We start from the raw sequence: 22,602 nt of genomic DNA on the forward strand, positions 1-22,602 counted from the left end.
GGATAAAGATTATTACACTCCGGAGTTTTCTACCTTTTGACACCACCTACTTATATGTATATAACAGAAACGAAAAACGTGTTTTTACATGAGAGCACAGATAATCACTTCTACAAGGTGTTGAGATGCCATGAACTGCATGCTGTAAATGTATACATGATTGCAGGTCATTTCTCATCCAAACTGCCAAATGTAAACAATAGTCGTCAAAGCAGATTATTTCTTTAAGGTACTTAGAATGTTGTCCCAGTTCTGAATTCCACAGGGCAGTTTTAACGCGTTGCTTAATTTGCCTTTAAATCTGCTCACCAAGTTGCATTATTGCAACTTATCTTCCTGAAGTAATCTGCCGAGTTTTTATTTCTTGGTATACCACATTTTGATTTGATTAGCTTTTTAAAACAAATACTTGTTTTAAAATATATATTTTTAAGTACATTTTTCCGCCCTCCTTCATGTTTTTATTCTAATAAACGTTGGGAAGAAAAGCAGGAAATGTTCCAAATTCTGACTTATGAATAGGATATTTAGAGAAGGATCACACTCATTAAGAAACCATTGTGCTATATCCAGTCAAGTTTTAGACTGTGGTTATGGTATGTGCCCATACATCATTCTGTTTCTTATTTAAATATATACTTCTTTTAAGATTTTTTTAAATAATTAATGAACCAAGATATAATTGTCATTTTTTGTACAAATTCAATGTGACCTTGTTTCATTCCGATTGGTCCTTAACAGTAATGCTCCCATGAACTGAATTAAAGTGTCTCTTTCCCTTTTGTATTTCTTTGTCAAAACTTGTGTAAATAAAATATTGGATACTTGTGAGTGATTGAGGCCATATCCTATTTAAGGGTTCTGATAAGAAATACATTTGAGTTGGTAATGAATGCGATCAGAACCCTGAGATCAGGTGAACCTTTTCATTCACTCACTGATATGTTTATCACATAAAATATACTGTGTTTGGAATTTTAAATGAAGTAAACTGCTGTTTTATCGAAATAATGCATTTGATGTTTTTAAAGAGCATTTTGTAACAGCATAGCATAACTGAAACCATATTCCTTTTGTTGAGCTTATTAATTTGAGGCACCATTTAAGTGGGCTTACAAAATTAATATAACAGCGTTACAAAGGAAAACTCTATACACAGTATATCTTATACTCCTGTTATAACTGTTCATATCTGCAGAACAGCATTTTGCCATTTCCCTTAGGATCCTTATTCTGATCCTATTTTTAAAATAAAAATTAATTCAAGAAAATGATTGTATGAGAGGTTTATCTTTGTCTTTATTAATTTTGAGCTTTCGTGATTTAATTTGTATTTGACCTTGCAGCCAGCTGGTTCTTCCTCCCCATTTGGAGGATACAAAAAAACTGTCTGTGTGTGTGTATGCATGTCCCTTAACATGTTAATTTATATATTTGACTTACATATTTGAATTAAAAATGTTTAATCTATATATAAATTAGCACACAAGCACCCGCTTTTATCAACACTTTTAAGTCTAAGTGTAGTTTATGTTGCCATTCCCTTTATTTGCAAATGCAGTTACCACATTGGTATCTCTTCTGAAAGTCAGGCTTCCTGTACCAACGTCATTCAGGAGGTTGAAAGATAATGCTGAAAGTGCCACTTTGGGATTAACAGTGGCACTGAATCAGTTGTTACATCCTAAACTGATCTTTACCCCATTCTTTGAAAATAATGGAAAGTCCAAAGCATGCTTTGTACTAAGAATAATGTCATTTACACCCAATATATTTACTGTACCATTTAAAAAAAAATATGTGGGAGAGTTGAATTTTACAAAGTACAATTATAATGTGCATTTTATATTTAACACATTTGAATTTTGCAGATTAAAGTTTATATGTTTTAATATGTTTGAATAATTCAGCCTCTTAACATTAATCTGCTAATATTTGATTTTGATACTATTTAGATGAGATACCAAATAAAAATAGGTCTTGATTAGTTGTTATCTCAATTTGTTCAATATGTTATGATGCTGGTTAATTTCAGATGATGTGAGCTTGTTCTGTAAATTTTATGCACCTAGTCATAAGTACATGCTCCTTTAGTTTAGAGATACAGCCTACCGAGTTTGCACCTACCAGCGATCTCCATACACTAGCATTACCCTACAGGCTGGGCACAATTTACAATTTTTACCAAAGCCAATTAACCTACAAACTTGCACGATTTTGGAGGTAGACACAAAATGCTGGAGCGACAGCGGGACAGGCAGCATCTCTGGAGAGAAGGAATGGGTGATGTATCGGGCCGAAACCCTTCTTCATACTCTTTGGAGTGTGGGATGAAACCATAGCACCTGGGGAAAACCTACTTGTCACAGGGAGAACGTACAAACTGTACAAACAGAACCCATAGTCAGCATCGAACCCAGGTCTCTGGTGCTGAAAGGTAGCAACTCAACTGCTGTACCACCATGCCGTAAAGATCCGGGTCCGGTCCTGACTATGCGTGCTGCATGTATAGAGTTTGTAAGCTTCTGAAAGGTTATTCATTCTTTGGCATAAAATTACGATAAAAGTCCTCTTAACAATCCCACGTTAAACTGACACAAAAGGTTTTCCTGATGACGAACCATTCCTTACTGATCATTCTGAGAAATCATGCTTTCAGATCCTCGCTAATCAATGATATTCTCAATGACATTCCAGATATCGGGTGCATCTCATTCTTCATGACCTCTGTGCAAGATCTGCCAAGGCAAGCCTATTAATGGTGTTAACTGTGAGCTATTAATTCAGGGTTTGCCCTGGATCAATGGTGAAGTCCTGAAATGTCGACTGTCCCATTGCATCCACAGACGCTGCTTGACCTGCTGAGTTCAACCAGCAGTTTGCTTTTGCTGCAGTACCCTGGAACACTCTTTAATCTCTAAGTCAATGGTTCCCAACCTTTTTTAGCTCATGGCCCCCTTGGGATCTTTTAATTTTTCTGTGGTCCCCCCTGACATTATTAGCAGGAAAAAAGTACTTCAATATTATAACGCCTTCCATAAAAATATCAGTATCTATTAATTACACATATATATTCTCTTTTATTCTATTCCTCAAACATCAAAAATATTTTAACTACATAGACTTAAATTTATTAGAACTGAAATTTAGGAGGCAACAGGGTGGTAGCTCTGTGGCCCCCTTCATTGAACCTGTGGCCCCCTAAATCCCAACATTTTTCTGTGGCCCCCCTGAAATTTGCCATGGCCCCAGGTTGGGAATCACTGCTCTAGGTCATTATATTTGTGGTTGGAAGTACATCAAATATATATATCAAAAATACATAAAAGACATTTAGAACTTATATAACAGTTAAGAGTTTGAAGGACATTTCCTCTTGTTGCTTTGGATCTGAATATAAGGTAAGACGTGTTTGCATCAATTGGTACTCAATTTCCTTTCTGATTATTAATCAAGTAAATATGGCTTTTTTTGGGGATGTTTTTAAAACAAGAAGCGATTTTTCATCTCTATTCAGTCATAATTCACGCTGCTTTGTTAAGTCCACCAGCATAATCACGGACCAGGAAAAACAGTCAATATTTTGAGTTAATCATCACCAGGGCGGCACAGTGGCGCAACGGTAGAGTTGCGGACCAGGGTTGAATCCTGACTATGGGTGCTGTCAGCTCGGAGGATGTAGGTTCTCCCTGTGACCGCGTGGGGTTTTTTGGGTGCTCCGGTTTCCTCCCACATTCCAAAGAAGTACAGATTTGTACGTCTTTGCCAAGATCACATTGAATGGCGGCGCTGGCTCGAAGGGCCGAATGGCCTACTGCTTTGTCTATTGTCTAATTTTATCAGAATGCTGTCTGAATTAGGTGGTATTAGCTACAGGGAGGGGTTGGACAAACTTGGACTTTTTATCTCTTGAGGGGAGACCTACTAGAAGTATATAAAATGAGTAGAGGCATAGACAGAGTACAGTTATGCCCCTGTCCCACTTAGGAAACCTGAACGGAAACCTCTGGAGACTTTGCGCCCCATCCAAGGCTTCCGTGCGGTTCGCGGAGGTTGCAGGTGGTTGCTGGAGGTTGCAGGTAGGGAGACTGACAAGGTTTTTGCACAGAGGGTGGTGGTTGTCAGGAACACATTGCTAAGGGTGATGGATGTAGAAATAATAGCAACATCTTCTTCTTGGCTATCGAGGGATAGGAATCGTGTGCAGGTAGATGAGATTAGTCTATCTTGACATAATGTTCAGCAAAGATATTGCAGAATGAAGAGCCTGTTTCTGTGCTGTACTTTTATATGTTCTAAGATTATTAGGCAGAGAGCTACTGAGACTTAATATTGAATTTAACAATCTTGGGTCATTTTATTTTCATATTCATTGATGTGGCTGTACTTTTATGTTTAAATTGATTTTATTTTTTTCTACCTCAAAATATATGTTTTTTAAAGTAATTATTACTATGACAGTGTTGCTCTGCTTACAGAATTCCATCTCTCTCGCTCTCTGCAATGTAAAACGTGCTTGCTTGTCTTCCCACTTTTTCTCTCCTGGGCCTCCTCCATTGTCAGAGTGAGGCCCAGCGCAAATTGGAGTAACAGCACGTCATATTTTGCTTGGGTAGCTTACACCCCAGCAGTATGAACATTGACTTCTCGAACTTCAAGTAGCCCTTACTTTCCCTCTCTCCCCATCCCCTCCCCATTCCCAGTTCTCCCACCAGTCTTATTGTCTCCAACTACATTTTATCTCTGAACTGCCCATTCCCCTGACAACTGTCTGAAGAAGGGTCTGGACCCAAAACGTTACCCATTCTTTCTCTCCACAGGTGCGGCCTATTCCACTGAGTTACTCCACCATTTTGTGTCTACCTTCGATTTAAACCAGCATCTGCAGTTCTTTCCTACCCAAAACATTGATTCTGTTTTTTCTCCATTGATGATGTCTTGCCTGCTATTGTATTTAGTTTAGTTTAGAGATACAGCATTGGCCTAACCGAGTCCACGCTGACCAGTGATCACCCGTACACTGGTTCTATCCTACACCCCAGGGACAATTTACAGAAGCCAATTAACCTACAAACCTGTACATCTTTGGAATGTGGGAGGAAACCAGAGCACCTGGAGGAATCCCACGCATTCGCAGGCAGAACGTGCAAACTCCGTACAGACCGCACATGTAGTCAGGATCAAACCCAGGTCTCTGGCCCCCTAAGACAGCTCCTCTACCGCTGCACCTCCAGCTTTGATTTTGTATTGTGTTTCCTATAATGCATCCAACTTAGTTTTTGTAATGAGATTTCAACACCTGAAGTCTTTTTGTTCCAGGTCCCCTGTGTGGAATACCAGGGCTGTTTCAGAAATAGAAAGTAATAAGGAAAAGTGTAGCTAATGCAGCCTTTCAAACCTACCTTCTCCTTCACAAATGAGACTTGTGGATGTCCAACCTATGGCCACTAAAGTCATTATTGTAATAATCTATGAACTCATTGAATTCTGTTGAGATGGATAGAGTAGAAGTGGAGCTGATGTTTCCAATAGTGGGAGAATCTATGACAAGAGGTCATGGCCTCAGAATTAAAGGAAGTTCCTTTCAGAAATAGATGAGCAATTTCTTGAGTCACAGGGTGGTGAATCTGTGGAATTCTTTGCCCCAGGCTGTGGAGGCAAAACCAATGGATATTTTTAAGGCAGAGATAGATAGATTCTTGAATAGTACAGGTGTCAGGGGTTATGAGGAGAAGGCAGGGTTAGGAGGAAGACAAATGTTGTATCCATAATGGAGGAGTAGGAGTAGACAAATAGCCATAATGGAGTAGATTTGATGGGCCGAATGGCCTAATTCTGCTCCTGTCACTTATGAACTGACTGTCTCGATAAGCATCAAGAACCTGAGATGAGTGTTTCCTCGTAGTAACACGTTCATCGTGTTCACTATGGTAAAGCAACATCAATTTAAGAAAGCACTGAATCCTTCTTTCCACATGTTGTGGGATTCACAGATAAACAGAATGCACAATACGTTAGAGTCAAAGTACTGATCAAGAAGAAAACAGATACAAAATGCTGGAGTAACTCAGCAGGTCAGACAGCATCTCTGGAGAAATGGAGGAGGTGATAACCATATACCAATTACAGCACGGAAACAGGCCATCTCGGCCCTTCTAGTCTGTGCCGAATACTTATTCTCCCCTAGTCCCATCTGCCTGCACTCAGACCATAATCCTCCATTCCTTTCCCGTCCATATAACTATCCAATTTATTTTTAAATGATAAAATCGAACTTGCCTCCACCACCTTCACTGGAAGCTCATTCCACACAGCTACCACTCTCTGAGTAAAGAAGTTCCCCCTCATGTTACCCCTAAACTTCTGTCCCTTAATTCTCAAGTCATGTCCTCTTCTTTGAATCTACTCTAAGTGGGAAAAGCTTATCCACGTCAACTCTGTCTATCCCTCTCATCATTTTAAAGACCTCTATCAAGTCCCCCCATAACCAAAGAATAAAGACCTAACTTGTTCAACCTTTCTCTGTAACTTAGTTGCTGAAACCCAGGCAACATTCTAGTAAATCTCCTCTACTCTCTATTTTGTTGACATCCTATAATTAGGCGACCAAAATTGTACACCATACTCCAGAATTGGCCTCACCAATGCCTTGTACAATTTTAACATTACATCCCAACTTCTATACTCAATGCTCTGATTTATAAAGGCCAGCACACAAAAGCTTTCTTTACCACCCTATCTACATGAGATTCCACCTTCAGGGAACTATGCACAGTTATTCCCAGATCCCTCTGTTCAACTGCATTCTTCAATTCCCTACCATTTACCATGTACGTCCTATTTTGATTTGTCCTGCCAAGATGTAGCACCTCACACTTATCGGCATTAAACTCCATCTGCCATCTTTCAGCCCACTGTTCCAACTGGCATAGATCTCTCTGTAGACTTTGAAAATCTACATCATTATCCACAACACCACCTATCTTAGTATTATCCGCATACTTACTAATCCAATTTACCACACCATCATCCAGATCATTGATGTACATGAGAAACAACAGTGGACCCAAACACTGAGGCACCCCACTAGTCACTAGCCTCCAACCTGACAAACAGCCATCCACCATTACTCTCTGGCTTCTCCCATTCAGCCACTGTTGAATCCATCTTGCTACTCCACCATTAATACCCAACAATTGAACCTTCTTAACCAACCTTCCATAAGGAACCTTGTCAAAGGCCTTACTGAAGTCCATATATGCAACATCCACTGCTTTACCCTCATCAATTTCCCGAGTAACCGCTTCAAAAAATTCAAGAAGATTAGTCAAACATGACCTTCCAGGCACAAATCCATGTCAGATGACGTTGGGAAGGGTTCCCATAATGGCCCATTGTTGGCTGGGGAAGGTGTGAAATCAAGAGGGATACAAGAATGTGACCGGTGGAAAGGGTGGGGTGACATTTTTTAGATATTATTAAAGCAGAGATTGATCGATTCTTGATTAGTACGGGTGTCAGGGATTATGGGGAGAAGGCAGGAGAATGGGGTTGAGGGAGAGAGATCAATCAGCCATGATTGAATGGCAGAGTAGACTTGATGGTTCGATGGCCTAATTCTGCTCCTATCACTTATGAACCCTTGACTAGGGTGGGGGAAGAAAAAGGATGCCGGGATTACTTGAAATGAGAGAAATCAACATTCAGGCCATTGACAGTGGCTGCCAGTTCCAGGCATATCTGACGTAAAATTGCTCTTTTATTGATCCAACTTATTGCACTTAAAATACTCAACATAGAAAATGTCCTTGCTTGCTTGGGGAAAAAAATCAATATCTCAGGAAGTACAGTATGTAGAACATGTAGAAATACATTTGTCGAAGAAGGTAGAGGTAATGTTTCACATGTTTCTTCAAAAGGCACAGAATTTCAAGATCTGCAGCATTTTACCTGTTCCGCTTTCTACAGATGCTGACTGGCCTGTTGACTGTTACAAATTTCAATCCACAAAGGGATGTTCTCAGGCCTGGTGATCACATTTTCCTTTCAGCATGTTGGTGAGATAAGTGTTGCATAAAGGACATTTGAAGGTATGATTGCCAACTTAACATTTAGATTTTACAAATAACATTTTATTCTTGTTCTGCTTTTAATTGTAGATTATATATTAAAATGTACACGGGCATTTCACTGATATGCCAATCCAAAAATATTGTTATTTAATAATATACAGTCATTACCATTGTGGTGTGGGGGGAAAGCCAACATTTAATGCCATTCTTTTTAGGCAGGCTCCAACGAAATATCAAAAATACAACCTTTGTTCTTAATATACTTACGATCGATAAACAAGATTAAATCCAATCTTTGATGGTGGATTGGAAGTCTTACTGGTAGGAATATAAATTCACAATTGTGTCTCCATCTAATTACAAATTTTAATCAGCTGATTAACATACTGACAGGTTGCATAGTTCTTCGAAGAAGCAGCAGGATGTCAACAAATCCACCAACATCAAACATGAAATAAAATGACTGTTCACAGCTGAAATATATACAAAAACACAAATTTAAATATTGAAATAGGGCTTTGCACAGTAATAATACGATTAGAAAAAAAATTAACATTCACACAAGTATCTAATTCTACCCAGATATTATTCAGGTCAATAATAAGTACCTCAACATTTGCATTGCTAATGATAGTCGACTATTAAACATCGTAAACGTGGTTTTTTTTCCTCAACCTTTACTTTGAATAAGAGCCTAAGAAATGATTTGACTAGACGGGGTTTACATGGTATATCCAGGTCCAAGAAAAATTTGTTTTGTACGAATTTTAAAAATATGGAGGGGTGATTATTTTTCTCTGATACTGCAAGATTTTAGTAATAGGAAAATGAATATGTCCCCACTTAGTTTGCTTGCTGGTTTGCTTGCCTGTTGGAACAGAGTTTTTGTTTTCTTATAAAATGGTTGCTGTAACCACCTTAAATTGTTTTGTGGATGTTAAAATATCTAAGCCTAGGAAAAGATCCAGCCAAGGATGTATCCAGATGGTTTGGAAGGAGTTAGCCTATCCTTTGTTTGTGTAGACATTCTGTGGAGATTTTAGCAGTTTTTGAAACTTTTTGTTTTATTTCAGATTTCCTGCATGTGCCAATGTTTTGCAAGCTTTTTTATTTGCCAAAATGTAAAGCTGATTATTGTTGCTTGGTGTTATTTCCATGTTTAAATAACTATATTGAACATAATTGTCAGGTATTAATAGTGTGTAGAGCTACCTGTAAAATATCAGTATTTTCATCAAAAAGAATGCAAGACCACACCACACAGGTTTTAATTAATAAAAATGATTTTGTAGTGTTCTGTTCGCAGTCTCTCAAGAATATTTCACACAGAGAGTGATGGGGCGTTTGAAGTAAGCTGCCAGAGGAGATAGTTGAGGCTGGGACTATCCCATCGTTTAGACAGGTACCTGGATAGAACAGGTTTAGAGGGCTATGGGTCAAATGCAGGCAGGTGGGACTAGTGTAGATGGGATATGTTGGCCGGTGTGGTCAAGTTGGGCCAAAGCGCCTGTTTCTACGTTGAAAGACTCTGCAAGCACCTCCAAGTCTCTGAGCTGTGCATCTTAACTTACTTGTAGGGTATAGAGTATGGTCTTTTGGAATGGATCTGCTGTTGTCTGCTGATTGATTTTTCTTTTATGGTGCAGAGATAAGAGGCCTACAATTGGCCAAACTGGCTGGGTATTTCAGAGGTTGTAACAGGGAATGTGTCAAGAGTTCACCATCAGACAGAAGCTTCCATCCTCTACATGTGTACAGTTAAACAGAAAAATGCAGAAGTTCCAGTTGGAGAGGCCCATAAGGTTTAGGTTTATTAGTGTCACGTGTATCATGATACAGTAAAAAGATTTTGTTTGCGTGCGATCCAACCGAATCGGATAATACTATACCGGGATACGTTCAAGCCAAAAATAATTACAAAAGGCAGAGTGATGCGAAAGATTAGATTACCAGAAAGAGGTAAATTTACAAATGGGAAAGACATTAAAGGCGATCGGAGTGTATCGGGTGATGATCCTCCCAGTGGTGTCAGGGGTTATGGGGAGATGGCAGGAGAATGGGGTTGAGAGGGAGAGATAGATCAGCCATGATTGAATGGCGGAGTAGACTTGATGGGCCGAATGGCCTATTTCTGCTCCTATAACTTATGAACTCTGGAACCAGGACTCGGAGTCACTACCCTCATGTGCCAACTAGTCCGCACTCCTCACTGTTGCCATCTTCCCCGTTTTGCTTTCCCCGTATCGCTAAAGATAGCTGCAAATAGTCAAGGCTGGGATAACTAACTTTAAAAAATAATAATCATTGCATGTACAAACTTGCACTCTAAATAGGTGATTGCCCCCCCCCCCCCCCCCCCCCCCCCCCCCCAGAAAATGTGGTTTGACACTTACATGGACTCTAAATTATTTAAATGGAATTTATATTTTTTTGTTGTATACTTCCTGATTTGGTGTCAAATTTTGAGGATTGCTTCAGCGTGATCGTTTTTTGAGTTTTGATATCGCTTGCTCTATTTAGAGATCAGAAATCCCCTCTAGGGGATTTTGCTTTGACACAAGAGCCCAATGAATGAAAATCTTGAATCTAAAGACCATAAAACTCACACTAGCCCAAACTTTCTCTGAGTCTCCCTTATGTCCTAGTCCTGAATTTTGATTGTGAACTAGTTTTCCATTTTATCTCATACCGCTTCTGAAGGTTATCTTGTGCATTAGACCCACCTGCTTCCCCATATATGTCTGACCACCAAGCTTCGTGTAGTGGTTATCCCTGGGGTTGCCTCGTAAAATAGCCACTCTGTCCACCTTAAAATTGGCTGGGCTCATAGTTTTCCTTTAAAAATATAAAGAAACTTGACACCCACAGTCGTTGCAAATAATCTACCTCTACATCTGTGAAATCCCTTATAATAACAAAAAAACACCCATTCTGGAAATCTGAGTAAAAGAACAATGCATACGGTATGGTAGGGTGCTTTAGTCACATGAACGGAGGTACAGTGAAATTTATTTTTCCAGAAGACCATAGATTCAAACAACATTGCAGAAACCTGAGATAATAATGTTGCTGCTTGGTGCAGTACTGAGCGAGCATTGCACAATCCCAGGTGCCATTGTTTGGACAATTTCCGTTTAGTTTATTGTCACGTGTACCGAGGTACAGTGAAAAGCTTTTTGTTGTGTGCTATCCAGTCAACGGAAAGACTTAGTTTGGTTTAGAGATACATCGCGGAAACAGGCCCTTCTGCCCACCGAGTCCACACCAGCCAGCGATCCCCGCGCGTTAACATTATCCTACACACACTAGGGACAATATTTACATTTACACCAAGCCAATTGCCCTACAAACCTGTACGCCTTTGGAGGGTGGGAGGAAACCGAAGATCTTGGAGAAAACCCATGCAGGTGAACATACAAACTCCGTACAGACAGCATCCGTAGTCAGGATTGAACCCGGGTCTTTGGAGCTGTAAGACCGCTATGCCACCTTATATACGTGACTATACATGATTATAATGGAGCCATCCACAGTGTACAGATACAGAATAAAGAGAATAACATATGATGCAAGATAAAGTCCAGTAAAGTCTGATTATAGACAATCGGAGGGTCTCGAATGAGTTAGATGGTAGCACAGGACAGCTCTCTAGTAGTTGATAGGATGGTTCAGTTGCCTGATGACAGCTGGGAAGAAACTATTTGTGAATCTGCCGGTGTGCGTTTTCACACTCCTGTACCTCTTGTGAAACTGAATCTGTTTTTGTCGTGTTGGCCGAATATAAAAGCAAGCATGTAACTTCAAAGAACAGGGGTGTCCTCTTAGATTTCTCTTGCCAATTCTTATTATCAACGCACACTTCCAAGACAAAGATACATTTTTGGGGATAATTATTTGTGGATTCTCACTGTGCCTAAATTTGTTAACAATCTTCCTTACGTCACAAGTGACATTTGAGAATTGACAAATGTAGTCATGGATTGCATGATATAAATGCCGGTATATTTTAACTAATATATTTACAAAAATAGGTGAAATAAATTTAGTGTGGATATGACCTGCTGTATCCTGCATGAAGAGATATAGAATACCAAACTGAAAATATTAACTTGTATTCAATAATTAACCATTTTAATTGCTCAATGTGTACTGGACTACTGTATTTAATCCCCATGGAACTGAGCCCAGCCTTATCAGTTTCCACAGTGGTTCCTCTATGTTTAGTTTACCAGCCTACATTTAATAGAATAGAAGTCAATAAAATGTAATCGCATATTTTGAATTATAATTACTTTTGTTATGCCAAAAGTTACTAATTTCATTATTATGACTCCAGGTTTCTGTTGTTAAACAACCAGAGGACCAAAGGAGGTAGTTGAGACATTTACTGAGACATTTGGGCAGGTAAATGCGAGGGAAAGGTTGAGAAGGATATGGGCCCAACAGAGGCAGGTGGGACTAGTGTAGATGGGAAATCTTGGTCGGCATGGGCAAGTTGGGCCTGTTTCGTGATGTATAACGCTACGGCACTGTAACCTGAACAACACAAGACATCACATGTTAAAGACTCAAAATGGTCTTATGATGTATAAAAGCTATGTTTTAAGAAGAGATTTTGCCTTTTAAGAATGTAACTGGCAATGCTACTTTATGCAATCAGGACAAGAATATAAGTCCACAGAGCAAGGTTTTGAATGTCACCACAACAGCTTAATAATTGGGAATCTATGAAATACAGTTTGCATGAAAGTGACTTGGTGGCTTTTATTTTATTTGTAACCTGCAACTGGCTGACATGTTATCGGGAAAAACCCACCATCCTTGTCGGGACTGGCCTTTCTGTAACTCAGTTCACCTCACAGTCATTACAGGAAGGGTCCTGGCATTCATTAATTTGTAACAGTTACTGAAATTTCCCTGGTTTGATAAGACTGATTACCATGTTCCCTGCACTACTTTAGATGTACCAAGTAAATGCATCACCAGTGTCAACCACACCCTAAGAAGAAGCAATGAATGTTTAACTATAGAGATTGAAGATTTCAAGAGGATATTCCACCTGTAATGTCTTTGTAATTACGGGAATCGCAATGGAATGCTGAAGTAGAACATGCAGTAGATCCTCAGCGTCTGTGGAAAGAGCAACAAATAACATGTTTTGATTGATAAGAAACCCTATTTATGTTTTGTTTTTCAACTGTAGATTACACCATAATGTGAACGAGAATAATCCCAAGAATGATTGGGTTATGAGCGTTTAATAGAACGATGAGATAACCATGAAACTTACCAGTCCTGGATAGAGTGGTAGGGTTTTCACCAGAGGGAGAGTCTAGGAATGAATCAGGGGAGAGGGACATAGGGAGATTGAAGCAAGAGAGGGTTGTGGGGAACTCTTTCGGAGAGAGGAGGAACTGAAGCATACCAGGAGACTTTCACAAGGGTTGGGTATGGCAATACTCTACTGGAGTTTGTAAGAAGAAGAATTTCACTGTGAGCACTTTGCAAATGTAATAATGTAACCATTGAACCATTGAGTAGGGGAATGAAGAATCGGAGGACATAGGCTTATGGAGAGTGGGGAAATTTTAATAGGAACCTGAGGAGTACCATTTTCACTTGGAGGGAGGTGGGCAGGGGCGGAAACCATTAAGCAGACTAAGCACGTGCTTAGGGCACCAGGGCCAAAGGGGGTGAAAAGAAAAAAAAAAAACGAATGAAGATTTGTAAAAAATTCCGTATCTCCACTTTTTATGTATTTGTTGAAAAGTTAGAAACGGAAATGAGGAGGAGACGAAAGGTGTACACTGAAATAGCAGACAGATTCTCTTGTCTGACAGATGTTCCTAATGCCACCCAACAAGGTGCTAATTCCCAATTATCAGAAAGTGAAAGGTACTCAAAGACTTGCATTGATGTTTATCCAGATGACATGAACAACACTTTGTCTACAGAGCTTCAGCAGTTCCATTCATATGTTCTTCATAAGTTTAAAACAACCAAGAAAACATCTTTCACTCACATGGAACTTTACAACACAATTACAGAAGACAAACTAGAGAGTGCCTTTCCAAATGTTGAAATTGCCTTAAGAATATGTTTAACATTAATGGTCACCAACTGCACAACAGAGAGGTCTTTCTCACAACTGAAACGTGTAAAAAACCCAAATAGATCAGTTATGCTTCAAGAAAGACTCGACTCACTGTGTATATTAATAATTCAAGCAGACATTCTGAGAAGTATTAATTTCGAGGATGTTATCAGTGATTTTGCAAAAATGAAATGTAGAAAAATGCCTTTCAGGTCATGAATATTGGAACTTTGATACATTTAACTTGTGAAACATTAAAATAGATGTTGTATTGCATTTTTGTAGAACTTTATGTAACCCAAGCTTGGCTTAGTTTGTACAGTATATTGTGTTATCATAGGAATACATTTTTGTACTGCTGCAACCTGCATTGTATATCTGGTCAGACAGGTCAACAACTAAAATGGACTGGGACAGTGTGGAAAGGAGGGGGGCACCAAGATTGGTCAGTGCCTAGGGCACCAGTGAGCCTTAATCCGCCCCTGGAGGTGGGTATGTGGAACGGGCTGCCAGAGGAGGTAGGTAGTATAATAGCATTTAAAAGACACTTGGACAGGTACATAAATAATAAAGGTTTAGATTGACATGGGCCAAAGGCAGACAAATGGACGTTGGGCTGAGGGCCTGTTTCCGTGCTGTATATAACTCTAAAAGGGAAATCATCGCAGATACAATGATGTTCAAAATATTATGTTTTTTCTTCTTTCCCCAAGCAGCAGGGTGTGCAGAGTCTTGCCAGCATTCCTCAATTCAGTTTTCAGGCAACTGCTGTGTTTTACATCGCACAATATTGGCAAAGCGTCTCTTACTAACCTCCCTGATTCATCTTCCTGTGTTTACACTTCTTCAGTCAGACCAGCAATGATTAACTTCCATCCGTTTTCTCACTTAGCACAGAAAGTAGCTGTGTTTCCTGGACAACCTTGATCTCAATAATCTAACATTGCCTTTGTTCACTGTGGCCCTCCTCCTAGTCCGCAACTTAAAACATGGTGCTTTTTCGCTCGTTTCCAGTTTTGATGAAGAGTAACTAACCCGAAAAGTCAACTACCTTCAAGGAACTGCAGATACTTGTTTATACGAAAGGACACACCTGCATCTCTTAAAGTCTAAAGACACAAAGTGCTGGAGTAACAGTCTGAAGAAAGGTCCCGAGGAATAGACCAGTTAAACACACAGTCTTTAGCTCAGAGAAGGGGAATCACTAATCATAGGTTTAAGGGGGGGGGGGGGGGGGGGGGAGAAAGATTTAAAGGGAACCTGACAGTCACTTTTTACACAAAGCGTGGTGGGGAAATAGATCAAGCTGCCGTAGGAGGTAGTTGAGAATGGTGCTATCACAACGTTTAAGAGACATTTAGACAGGTACATGGATAGGATAGGTTTAGAGGGATATGGGCCCAAAGCAGACAGGGGGAGTAGTTCAGATGGGGCATGTTGGTCAGGTTGGGCCAAAGGGCCTGGTCTATGACCCAAAACGTTCCCTACCCATGTTCTCCAGAGATTCTGCCTGAACCAATGAGTTATTTCAGTGCTTTGTGGCCTTTTAATTTAACTGCCTTTCTCTCTCCATTGACACTGCTGAATAATCCTGTTTTATGTACTGTTTCCCTAGATTATCATGGAATCCAAAATAATGAATAAGGGGCTAAAATAAGGCCAGGCAAAGGGCATTCAAGAGGGCTACTGTTAAAATTTGATCTTAGGGAATTTGATCTTTGATCGTCCGTTTAATTCGCTTTTTTAAAAGTTTTTAGTAAATCCTGTGTTTCGTCCGTTTGGAGAAATGGACTTTTTAATGTGGGGGGTAGGGGGCAATTTTATTTCTAGGTCCCTACCTGGTCGGTGAGGCAGCTTTTTCTCCGGGCTTCTCCGTCGACCCGTCCTCGCGGCCTACCAGCGGGCGTGGAGCGCCGTTTCCTGGCGGGGACCGCCCAGCACCTCGGCCTCGGTGGCGGCACAGCGCTGGAGCACTATTGCGGAGCGGAGCAGGCGATGCCTTGCCTGGGTCGCCGCGCTGGATCGACGCGCTGGAGCTCTGGTGAGCTGTGACCGCCGAGATCAACACCTCCGGGCTGCGGGTCTGCTGAGCGGAGCGGGCGGCGCCGATTTCAACATCGGGAGCCTGGGAGCTCCAAACCGGCGCGGCCTTGTCGGCTTCGGAAGCTGCGGTCTCCAGTTGGAAACGGCCGTTCCAGGTGGCCCAGCCGCTGAAAGGACTCGCCTGACGCCGGGGCAAGACCACCCGGTGAGAACGGCCAGGAACATCGGGCCTCTGTAGAGGCAATTGCGGTGGCCTCAATAGGCCTGACTTTGGGTGATGGGGACTGGACATTGTGCCTTCCCCCACAGTGGTATCCATTGTGGGGGGATGATTTTTTGTCTCTACGTAATCCTGTTAGTCCTTGTCCAAGGTGGGTGCCGTGAAGAGAGAGTGGACGCTGGCGCGCTTTAGCTGCCGCTGCTCTCTCTTCACATTGCGTTTTTGATTTTTTGTTTTTGGACTGAATTATGTTTTTAATTTGTGTTTCTGTGATGTCTTTATTATTTATTTTATTCTGATTATATGTTTTTTATTCCTGTGAATCTTTGTAAGGTGTCCTTGAGATGTCTGAAAGGCGCCCAAAAATAAAATTTATTATTATCTCTTGCAGTGATGTATTAATTTGCTAATAACTCTTTCAACTATTATTCCCGATTTCACTTTTGGGGTTACAGTTGTGTGAAAATTGGAAGTATGTATTTCTAATATTTGCTCTCCAAATTACCACTGTAAATAAGGATATTTTTGGAGACACAAAAGACGGCGATTGCTGAAATCTTGAGCAAAAAACAGCTCAAGGAACTTAGCGAGTCAGGCAGCATCTGTGGAAGGAACTAGGCTGTGGAAGGAAATGGCCTATTTCACAGATGCTGCCTGACTCGCTAAGAGTGTATCTAAGACTGATCAATCAGTCTGATGAAGAGTCCAGACCCGAATTGCCAGTCAGAGAGTATTTTTCCAAAGTGGGCAATACAATTTGAAATAGGTTTAAACTGTGAGTGTAGTTTATGTGTAAGCCATCATCTGCAGTTCTTTGTTTCTACAATTTGTGGTAGCCAGTCCATATTCTCCAGATATGCTGCCTGGTCCACTGAGTGACTTGCACCATGTTCCTTTTACTATTACAATTTAGATGCTATTTCCCTGCCAGATAGAATTTGAGTTTAAAAGTAAATTTATGGCACAGTGGCTCAGCGGTAGAATTTCTGCCTTACAGTGCCACAGACCCAGGTTCGATCCTGACTACGGGTGCTGTCTGTATGGAGTTTGCACGTTCTACCCGTATATAGTGGCCATTATTTATATTGTTCGAGAAGTTACTCCATCTAGCTACTTAGGAGACAACATGGGGTTATGAGAATGTCGTATTACGCACGTGAGCTCTCCATGAGAATTTCAGAGCTCGAAAGATAAATCTTCATAACAGTCTTTTGATTACTGGTTTCTTTATTGTTGCAGAAAAACAGCAAGATATTCATCCAACATTCTTCTCTGACTCATACACTTTAATCTTCGTCAAACTCCAGCATATCGCTTTTAAAAATTAGAAAACTCCTCATGTCTCAGCAAAACTCCACATGGTCGAAGGATATTCCTTCTTGCCATGCTGAGCTCCAAAACTAAACTAACAAGTTACAGCTTCTGCGCCAGAATCCCCGCAGCAAACACACCTCCGACTATGTAATAAATCCAACCCACATAATTACGGGCAGGCTAAATTTAAAGGCAAATGCCATCATTTATGACACACAAAATGAAGCCAAATGGCCACTACACCGTGACCTGCGTGGGTGGTCTCCGGGTGCAAGGCTTTTCTCCCACACTCCAAAGACAAACAAGTTTGTAGGTTCAAAATGCTGGAGTAACTCAGCGGGACAGGCAGCATCTCACCCATTCCTTCACTCCAGAGATGCTGCCTGTCCCGCTGAGTTACTCCAGCATTTTATGTCTACCTTCGATTTAAACCAGCATCTGCAGTTCTTTCCTACAGGTTTGTAGGTTAATTGGCTTCGGTAAAAATTGTCCCAAGAGTGCATTGGGTAACACTAGTGTATAGGTAGGTGGTCATTGGTCAGTGTGGACTTGGTGGGTCGAAGGACCCGTTTCTTTGCTGTATCTAAACTAAACTAAAAAAAAAACAGGAGTCACAGATATGACCCATTCAGCAATACCTGGATGTATGATGACATGAGTATTGTGTTGTAGAGCAGGAATATGGCGATCCAGTACAGGGGAAACACAAAGACAGCAAAACTTTAAACTCCCCTCTTTTTTCTACGGGTGTGCCAGTGCCCCAGTGGCAAAGTTGCTGCCTTACAGCGCTTGCAGCGCCAGAGACCCGGGTGCTGTCTGTACGGAGTTTGTACGTACTCCCCGTGACTGCGTGGGTTTTCTCCGAGATCTTCGGTTTCCTTCCACACTCCAAAGGCGTACGGGTTTGAAAGTTAATTTGTGTAGGTTAATTAGCTTGGTGAATGTGTAAATTGTCCCTAGTGTGTGTGTGTAGGATAGTGTGTGTGTGTGGGGATCGCTGGTCGGTGCAAACTCAGTGGGCCTAGGGACCTGTTCCCACGCTGTATCTCGAAACTAAACTAAGCTAAACTAAAGGCAAGAGAAGAACTGGCTGAAAAAAATGGTAGCAATAGGGCAGCATGTGCTTGTTTCTTATAGAAACGTACAAAATTCTTAAGGGGTTGGACAGGCTAGATGCAGGAAGATTGTTCCCGATGTTGGGGAAGTCCAGGACAAGGGGTCACAGCTTAAGGATAAGGGGGAAATCCTTTAAAACCGAGATGAGGAGAACTTTTTTTCACACAGAGAGTGGTGAATCTCTGGAACTCTCTGCCACAGAGGGTAGTTGAGGCCAGTTCATTGGCTATATTTAAGAGGGAGTTAGATGTGGCCCTTGTGGCTAAGGGGATCAGAGGGTATGGAGAGAAGGCAGGTACGGGATACTGAGTTGGATGATCAGCCATGATCATATTGAATGGCGGTGCAGGCTCGAAGGGCCGAATGGCCTACTCCTGCACCTAATTTCTATGTTTCTATGTTTTGCTGGAGATCAGTGGCATCTACATCTTTGAGGGGTGATTTTATAAAGGTGTATTAAATCATGAGAGGAATAGATCGGGTAGGACAATCTATTGCCCAGGAGTGGGAGAATTGAGAATCAGAGGACATACATTTAAGGTGAGAGGGGCGGGGAATGTTAATGGGAATCTGAGGGGTAACTGTTTCACACTAAGGGTGGTGGGTGTATGGAACGAGTTGCCAGAGAAGGTAGTTGGGGCAGGGACTATTGCAACGTTTAAGAAACATTTGGACAGGTACATGGATAGGACAGGTTTGGAGGAATATGGGCCAAACGCAGGCAGGTGGGACTAGTGTAGCTGGGACATGTTGGGCCGAAGGGCCTATTTCCACACACTGATGGCGGAACTAGGAGGTCGGTGTGCGGATTAGAGACGTGTATGTCTGACGTGGCTCGGCAGGATATGGCCCTGGGACAAGTCGTGGGGCGAGACCATTGGACAAAAGAACACATCAAGGCAACAAGCTCGCCACCTACAGTTTGAGGGAACCGGCTGTGTTTGGGGGAGGCGCAACGTCGGATCCATGTTACACCAACACGCATGCAAGAACAGCACTTGATCATGAATTTTCAGTTCCTGTTTGGCCCCGACTGCAGAGATGCAGGTACGCGAAGATATGAGGTGCTCCTGCTCGGCCCCTGTACAATTGTTGTCATCTGGCGGTTGTGGAAGATGAACCAGTCTTGTAGTGGCGTGGATTTACATAAAGTTTATTAGTGTCACAGACGTCGGACTGACTGCAAAACTGCCACATTGAAATCTCACGTTTGGTAAGTTAGGTTAATTTTATTATATTCTTTGCTGTAGATCCTATTCTGTATTGCCGGTAGCTGGCTCTATAAATGATGGAAAGCATAAGATTGGGAAGGTGTGTTTCCTAAGTTTTATATCGTGATTTTTTTTTTTTTTAGAAGAATGAGCTTTCTATAAACAAAACTTTAAACGACAATTTCTTCATTGAATTGTTTAACTGTGATCGGACGTTTAAGTTTACATTTGGTGGAAAGCTGATGAAAATTGTGGCTGTGATTTCTAAGATTAGATATCCAAATCCGAATTGACTTGGTGCATATTTCATGCATTGCATATTTCACCAGCCTCGGTCGTTCAAACCCAAGTCATCTTTATTGTGACTTAGCAGTACAGCATTCCATGTTATTTATGTAAACGATGTCGTTGCCAAATGACTGTTAGGTTGCTCACCCCGATTGCGCTCATTAACTAAAAGGGTTTTCACTAATTGATGAGAAAGGGTTGGCTGTTTTGTCAACACCGCATAACACAGTCAAACTTGTAAAACATGCACGGGAAAGGCACGCAGAGAAGATTTACTGTGGAATCAGTCTGAAGAGGGGCCACGACCCGAAACCTTTTACCTGTCCACGTTCTCCAGGGATGCTGCCTGACCCGCGGAGTTACTCCAGCACTTTGGATCTCGAATTGGTAAACCAGCATCTGATGTTCCTTGTTTCTAGCTTTACCAGGGTATTGCCAAGACTTGAGGGACTGAGGTTGGAAAAGGTCGCGCTTTTGTTCCTTGGAGTGCAGGAGAATGAGGGGTGATCTTCTAGAGATGTAAAAGATCACCAGAGGAATAGGCAGGGTAGATGCACAGAGTATTTTACCCAGGGTAAGGGGACTCCAGAACCAGAAGACATAGGATAAGGTGAGAGGAGAAAAATAAATCGAACCTGAGGGGCAGCTTTTTCACACAGAGGGTGGTGGGTATGTTGAACAAGCTGTCAGAGGAGGTAGTTGAGGCAGGTATCATAACAACATTTAAAGAACATTTGGACAGCTTCATGGATAGGAAAGATGTAGATGAATATGGGCCAAACGCAGGCAGGTGGGACATCTTGGTCAGCATGGACAAGCTGAAGGGCCTGTTTCCATGCTCTATAACTCTATGACTAAGTGCCAGACTAATTCAGCGGGGCAGGCATCATCTCTGGAGAACATGGACGTGTTCTCAGGTCGAGGCCCTTCTTCAGACTGAAACCACAGAAAGAGTTGCCCTCTCCGTTGCAGCTTGGAAACCCATTTTTTGCCTTCACCTGCACTAGATTTAAACTGTCAACATGATTATATAACTATATTTTAAGAACATTTCCATCAAGTTTGACTTCTCAACTGTCCAACTTTTTTTTTTTTTTTTTTTTTTTAATTTTATTAGAAGTTAATACAGCACAAAACAGTACAGTGGCACCTAATTTTAGGTGCCAACTATGTAATAACGTAATCCATTCTATGTACAACCTCTAGTTTTATGTTATAAGAAAGAAGTAAGCAGAACAAGAAAAAGAAAGCAATAGAAAGGGGAAAAAGTGGAGAAATAGATGGTAGAGAGTAGAAAAACGTGAAGTGTGTATATAAAAAATAAAAAAAGGAAGAGAGAAAGAGGAAAGTAGAAATAGAAGAGAAGGCCCCTTAAAAGAGAATTTTTCAACTGTCCAACTTTGACAGTGGATAATCCAAAAGGTTAATCTGCCCATATTTTAACCTGATGAGAGACTTGATCGGCTATCTTAAACAATGTTAAAAAGACATTGGTTTAGGATTCCACTTGTAACACTTTGCTGCCAGTTTCTCCATCCCCAAAGCACCTTGTCCTCTCCGTTACACGATGGACTGGGCTGCATCCACCACATTGCAATTTCTTGCTATGTCGGGCAGAGAAGTTTGTCAAATCAAATGCATTCTGATGGGATGCTTTCAACACAGCTACCGACAGCCTACACTTCATAAGCCATCTCCCTCGGCACTGCTTGACTTGCAGGAAGGAACTGCAGATGCTGGTTTAAACTGAAGATAGATAGTCTGAAGAAGGGTGTTGACCCAAAATATCACCCATTCCATCTCTCCAGAGATGCTGCCTGTCCCACTGAGTTACTGCAGCATGTTGTGTCAGTCTACAGTGCTTTACTTCCAAGCTCTCGAGGTCAAATGGCAATTCACTAGTTCTTTCAGTTTGATGTTGCGTATTCACTGATGCAAAGAGATCTCTGCACATGTTGGCTAAGCCACATGGTAGAAATCAATCTTCATTCAGTCTGCAAACACGATACCAAACGTCTGGTTGCTTTCCATAAGAAGGCATGGGCTTAAGGTGAGAGGGGAGAGATTTAAGAGGGACCTCACCTTTTTCCCCTCAGAGTGTTGGCCGAATCTGTAATGAGCTGCCCGAGGACGCTATATAAATTGACACAACATCTTTTAATAGACATTTGGATAGATACAAGGATAGGAAGAGTTTACAGGGATATGGGCCAAATCCAGGCAAATGATACCAGCCCAATTTGA

General features: G+C 41.2%; 1 protein-coding gene across 1 annotated transcript in view; it reads left to right on the top strand.

Annotated features, from left to right (window-relative positions):
* Nucleotides 1-19,781: 19,781 nt before the first annotated feature.
* The window catches only part of si:dkey-261l7.2 (uncharacterized protein LOC569751 homolog), a 34,836-nt gene continuing 32,015 nt past the window's right edge, over nucleotides 19,782-22,602 (top strand). The window contains exon 1 of the mRNA XM_055636090.1: nucleotides 19,782-20,072. The gene's annotated coding sequence lies outside the window, so the exon portion shown is untranslated. The remainder of the gene's footprint in view (nucleotides 20,073-22,602) is intronic.

This window comes from Leucoraja erinacea, chromosome 5 (genome assembly GCF_028641065.1).
Source record: "Leucoraja erinacea ecotype New England chromosome 5, Leri_hhj_1, whole genome shotgun sequence".
In the NCBI taxonomy this organism is placed as follows: domain Eukaryota; kingdom Metazoa; phylum Chordata; class Chondrichthyes; order Rajiformes; family Rajidae; genus Leucoraja; species Leucoraja erinaceus.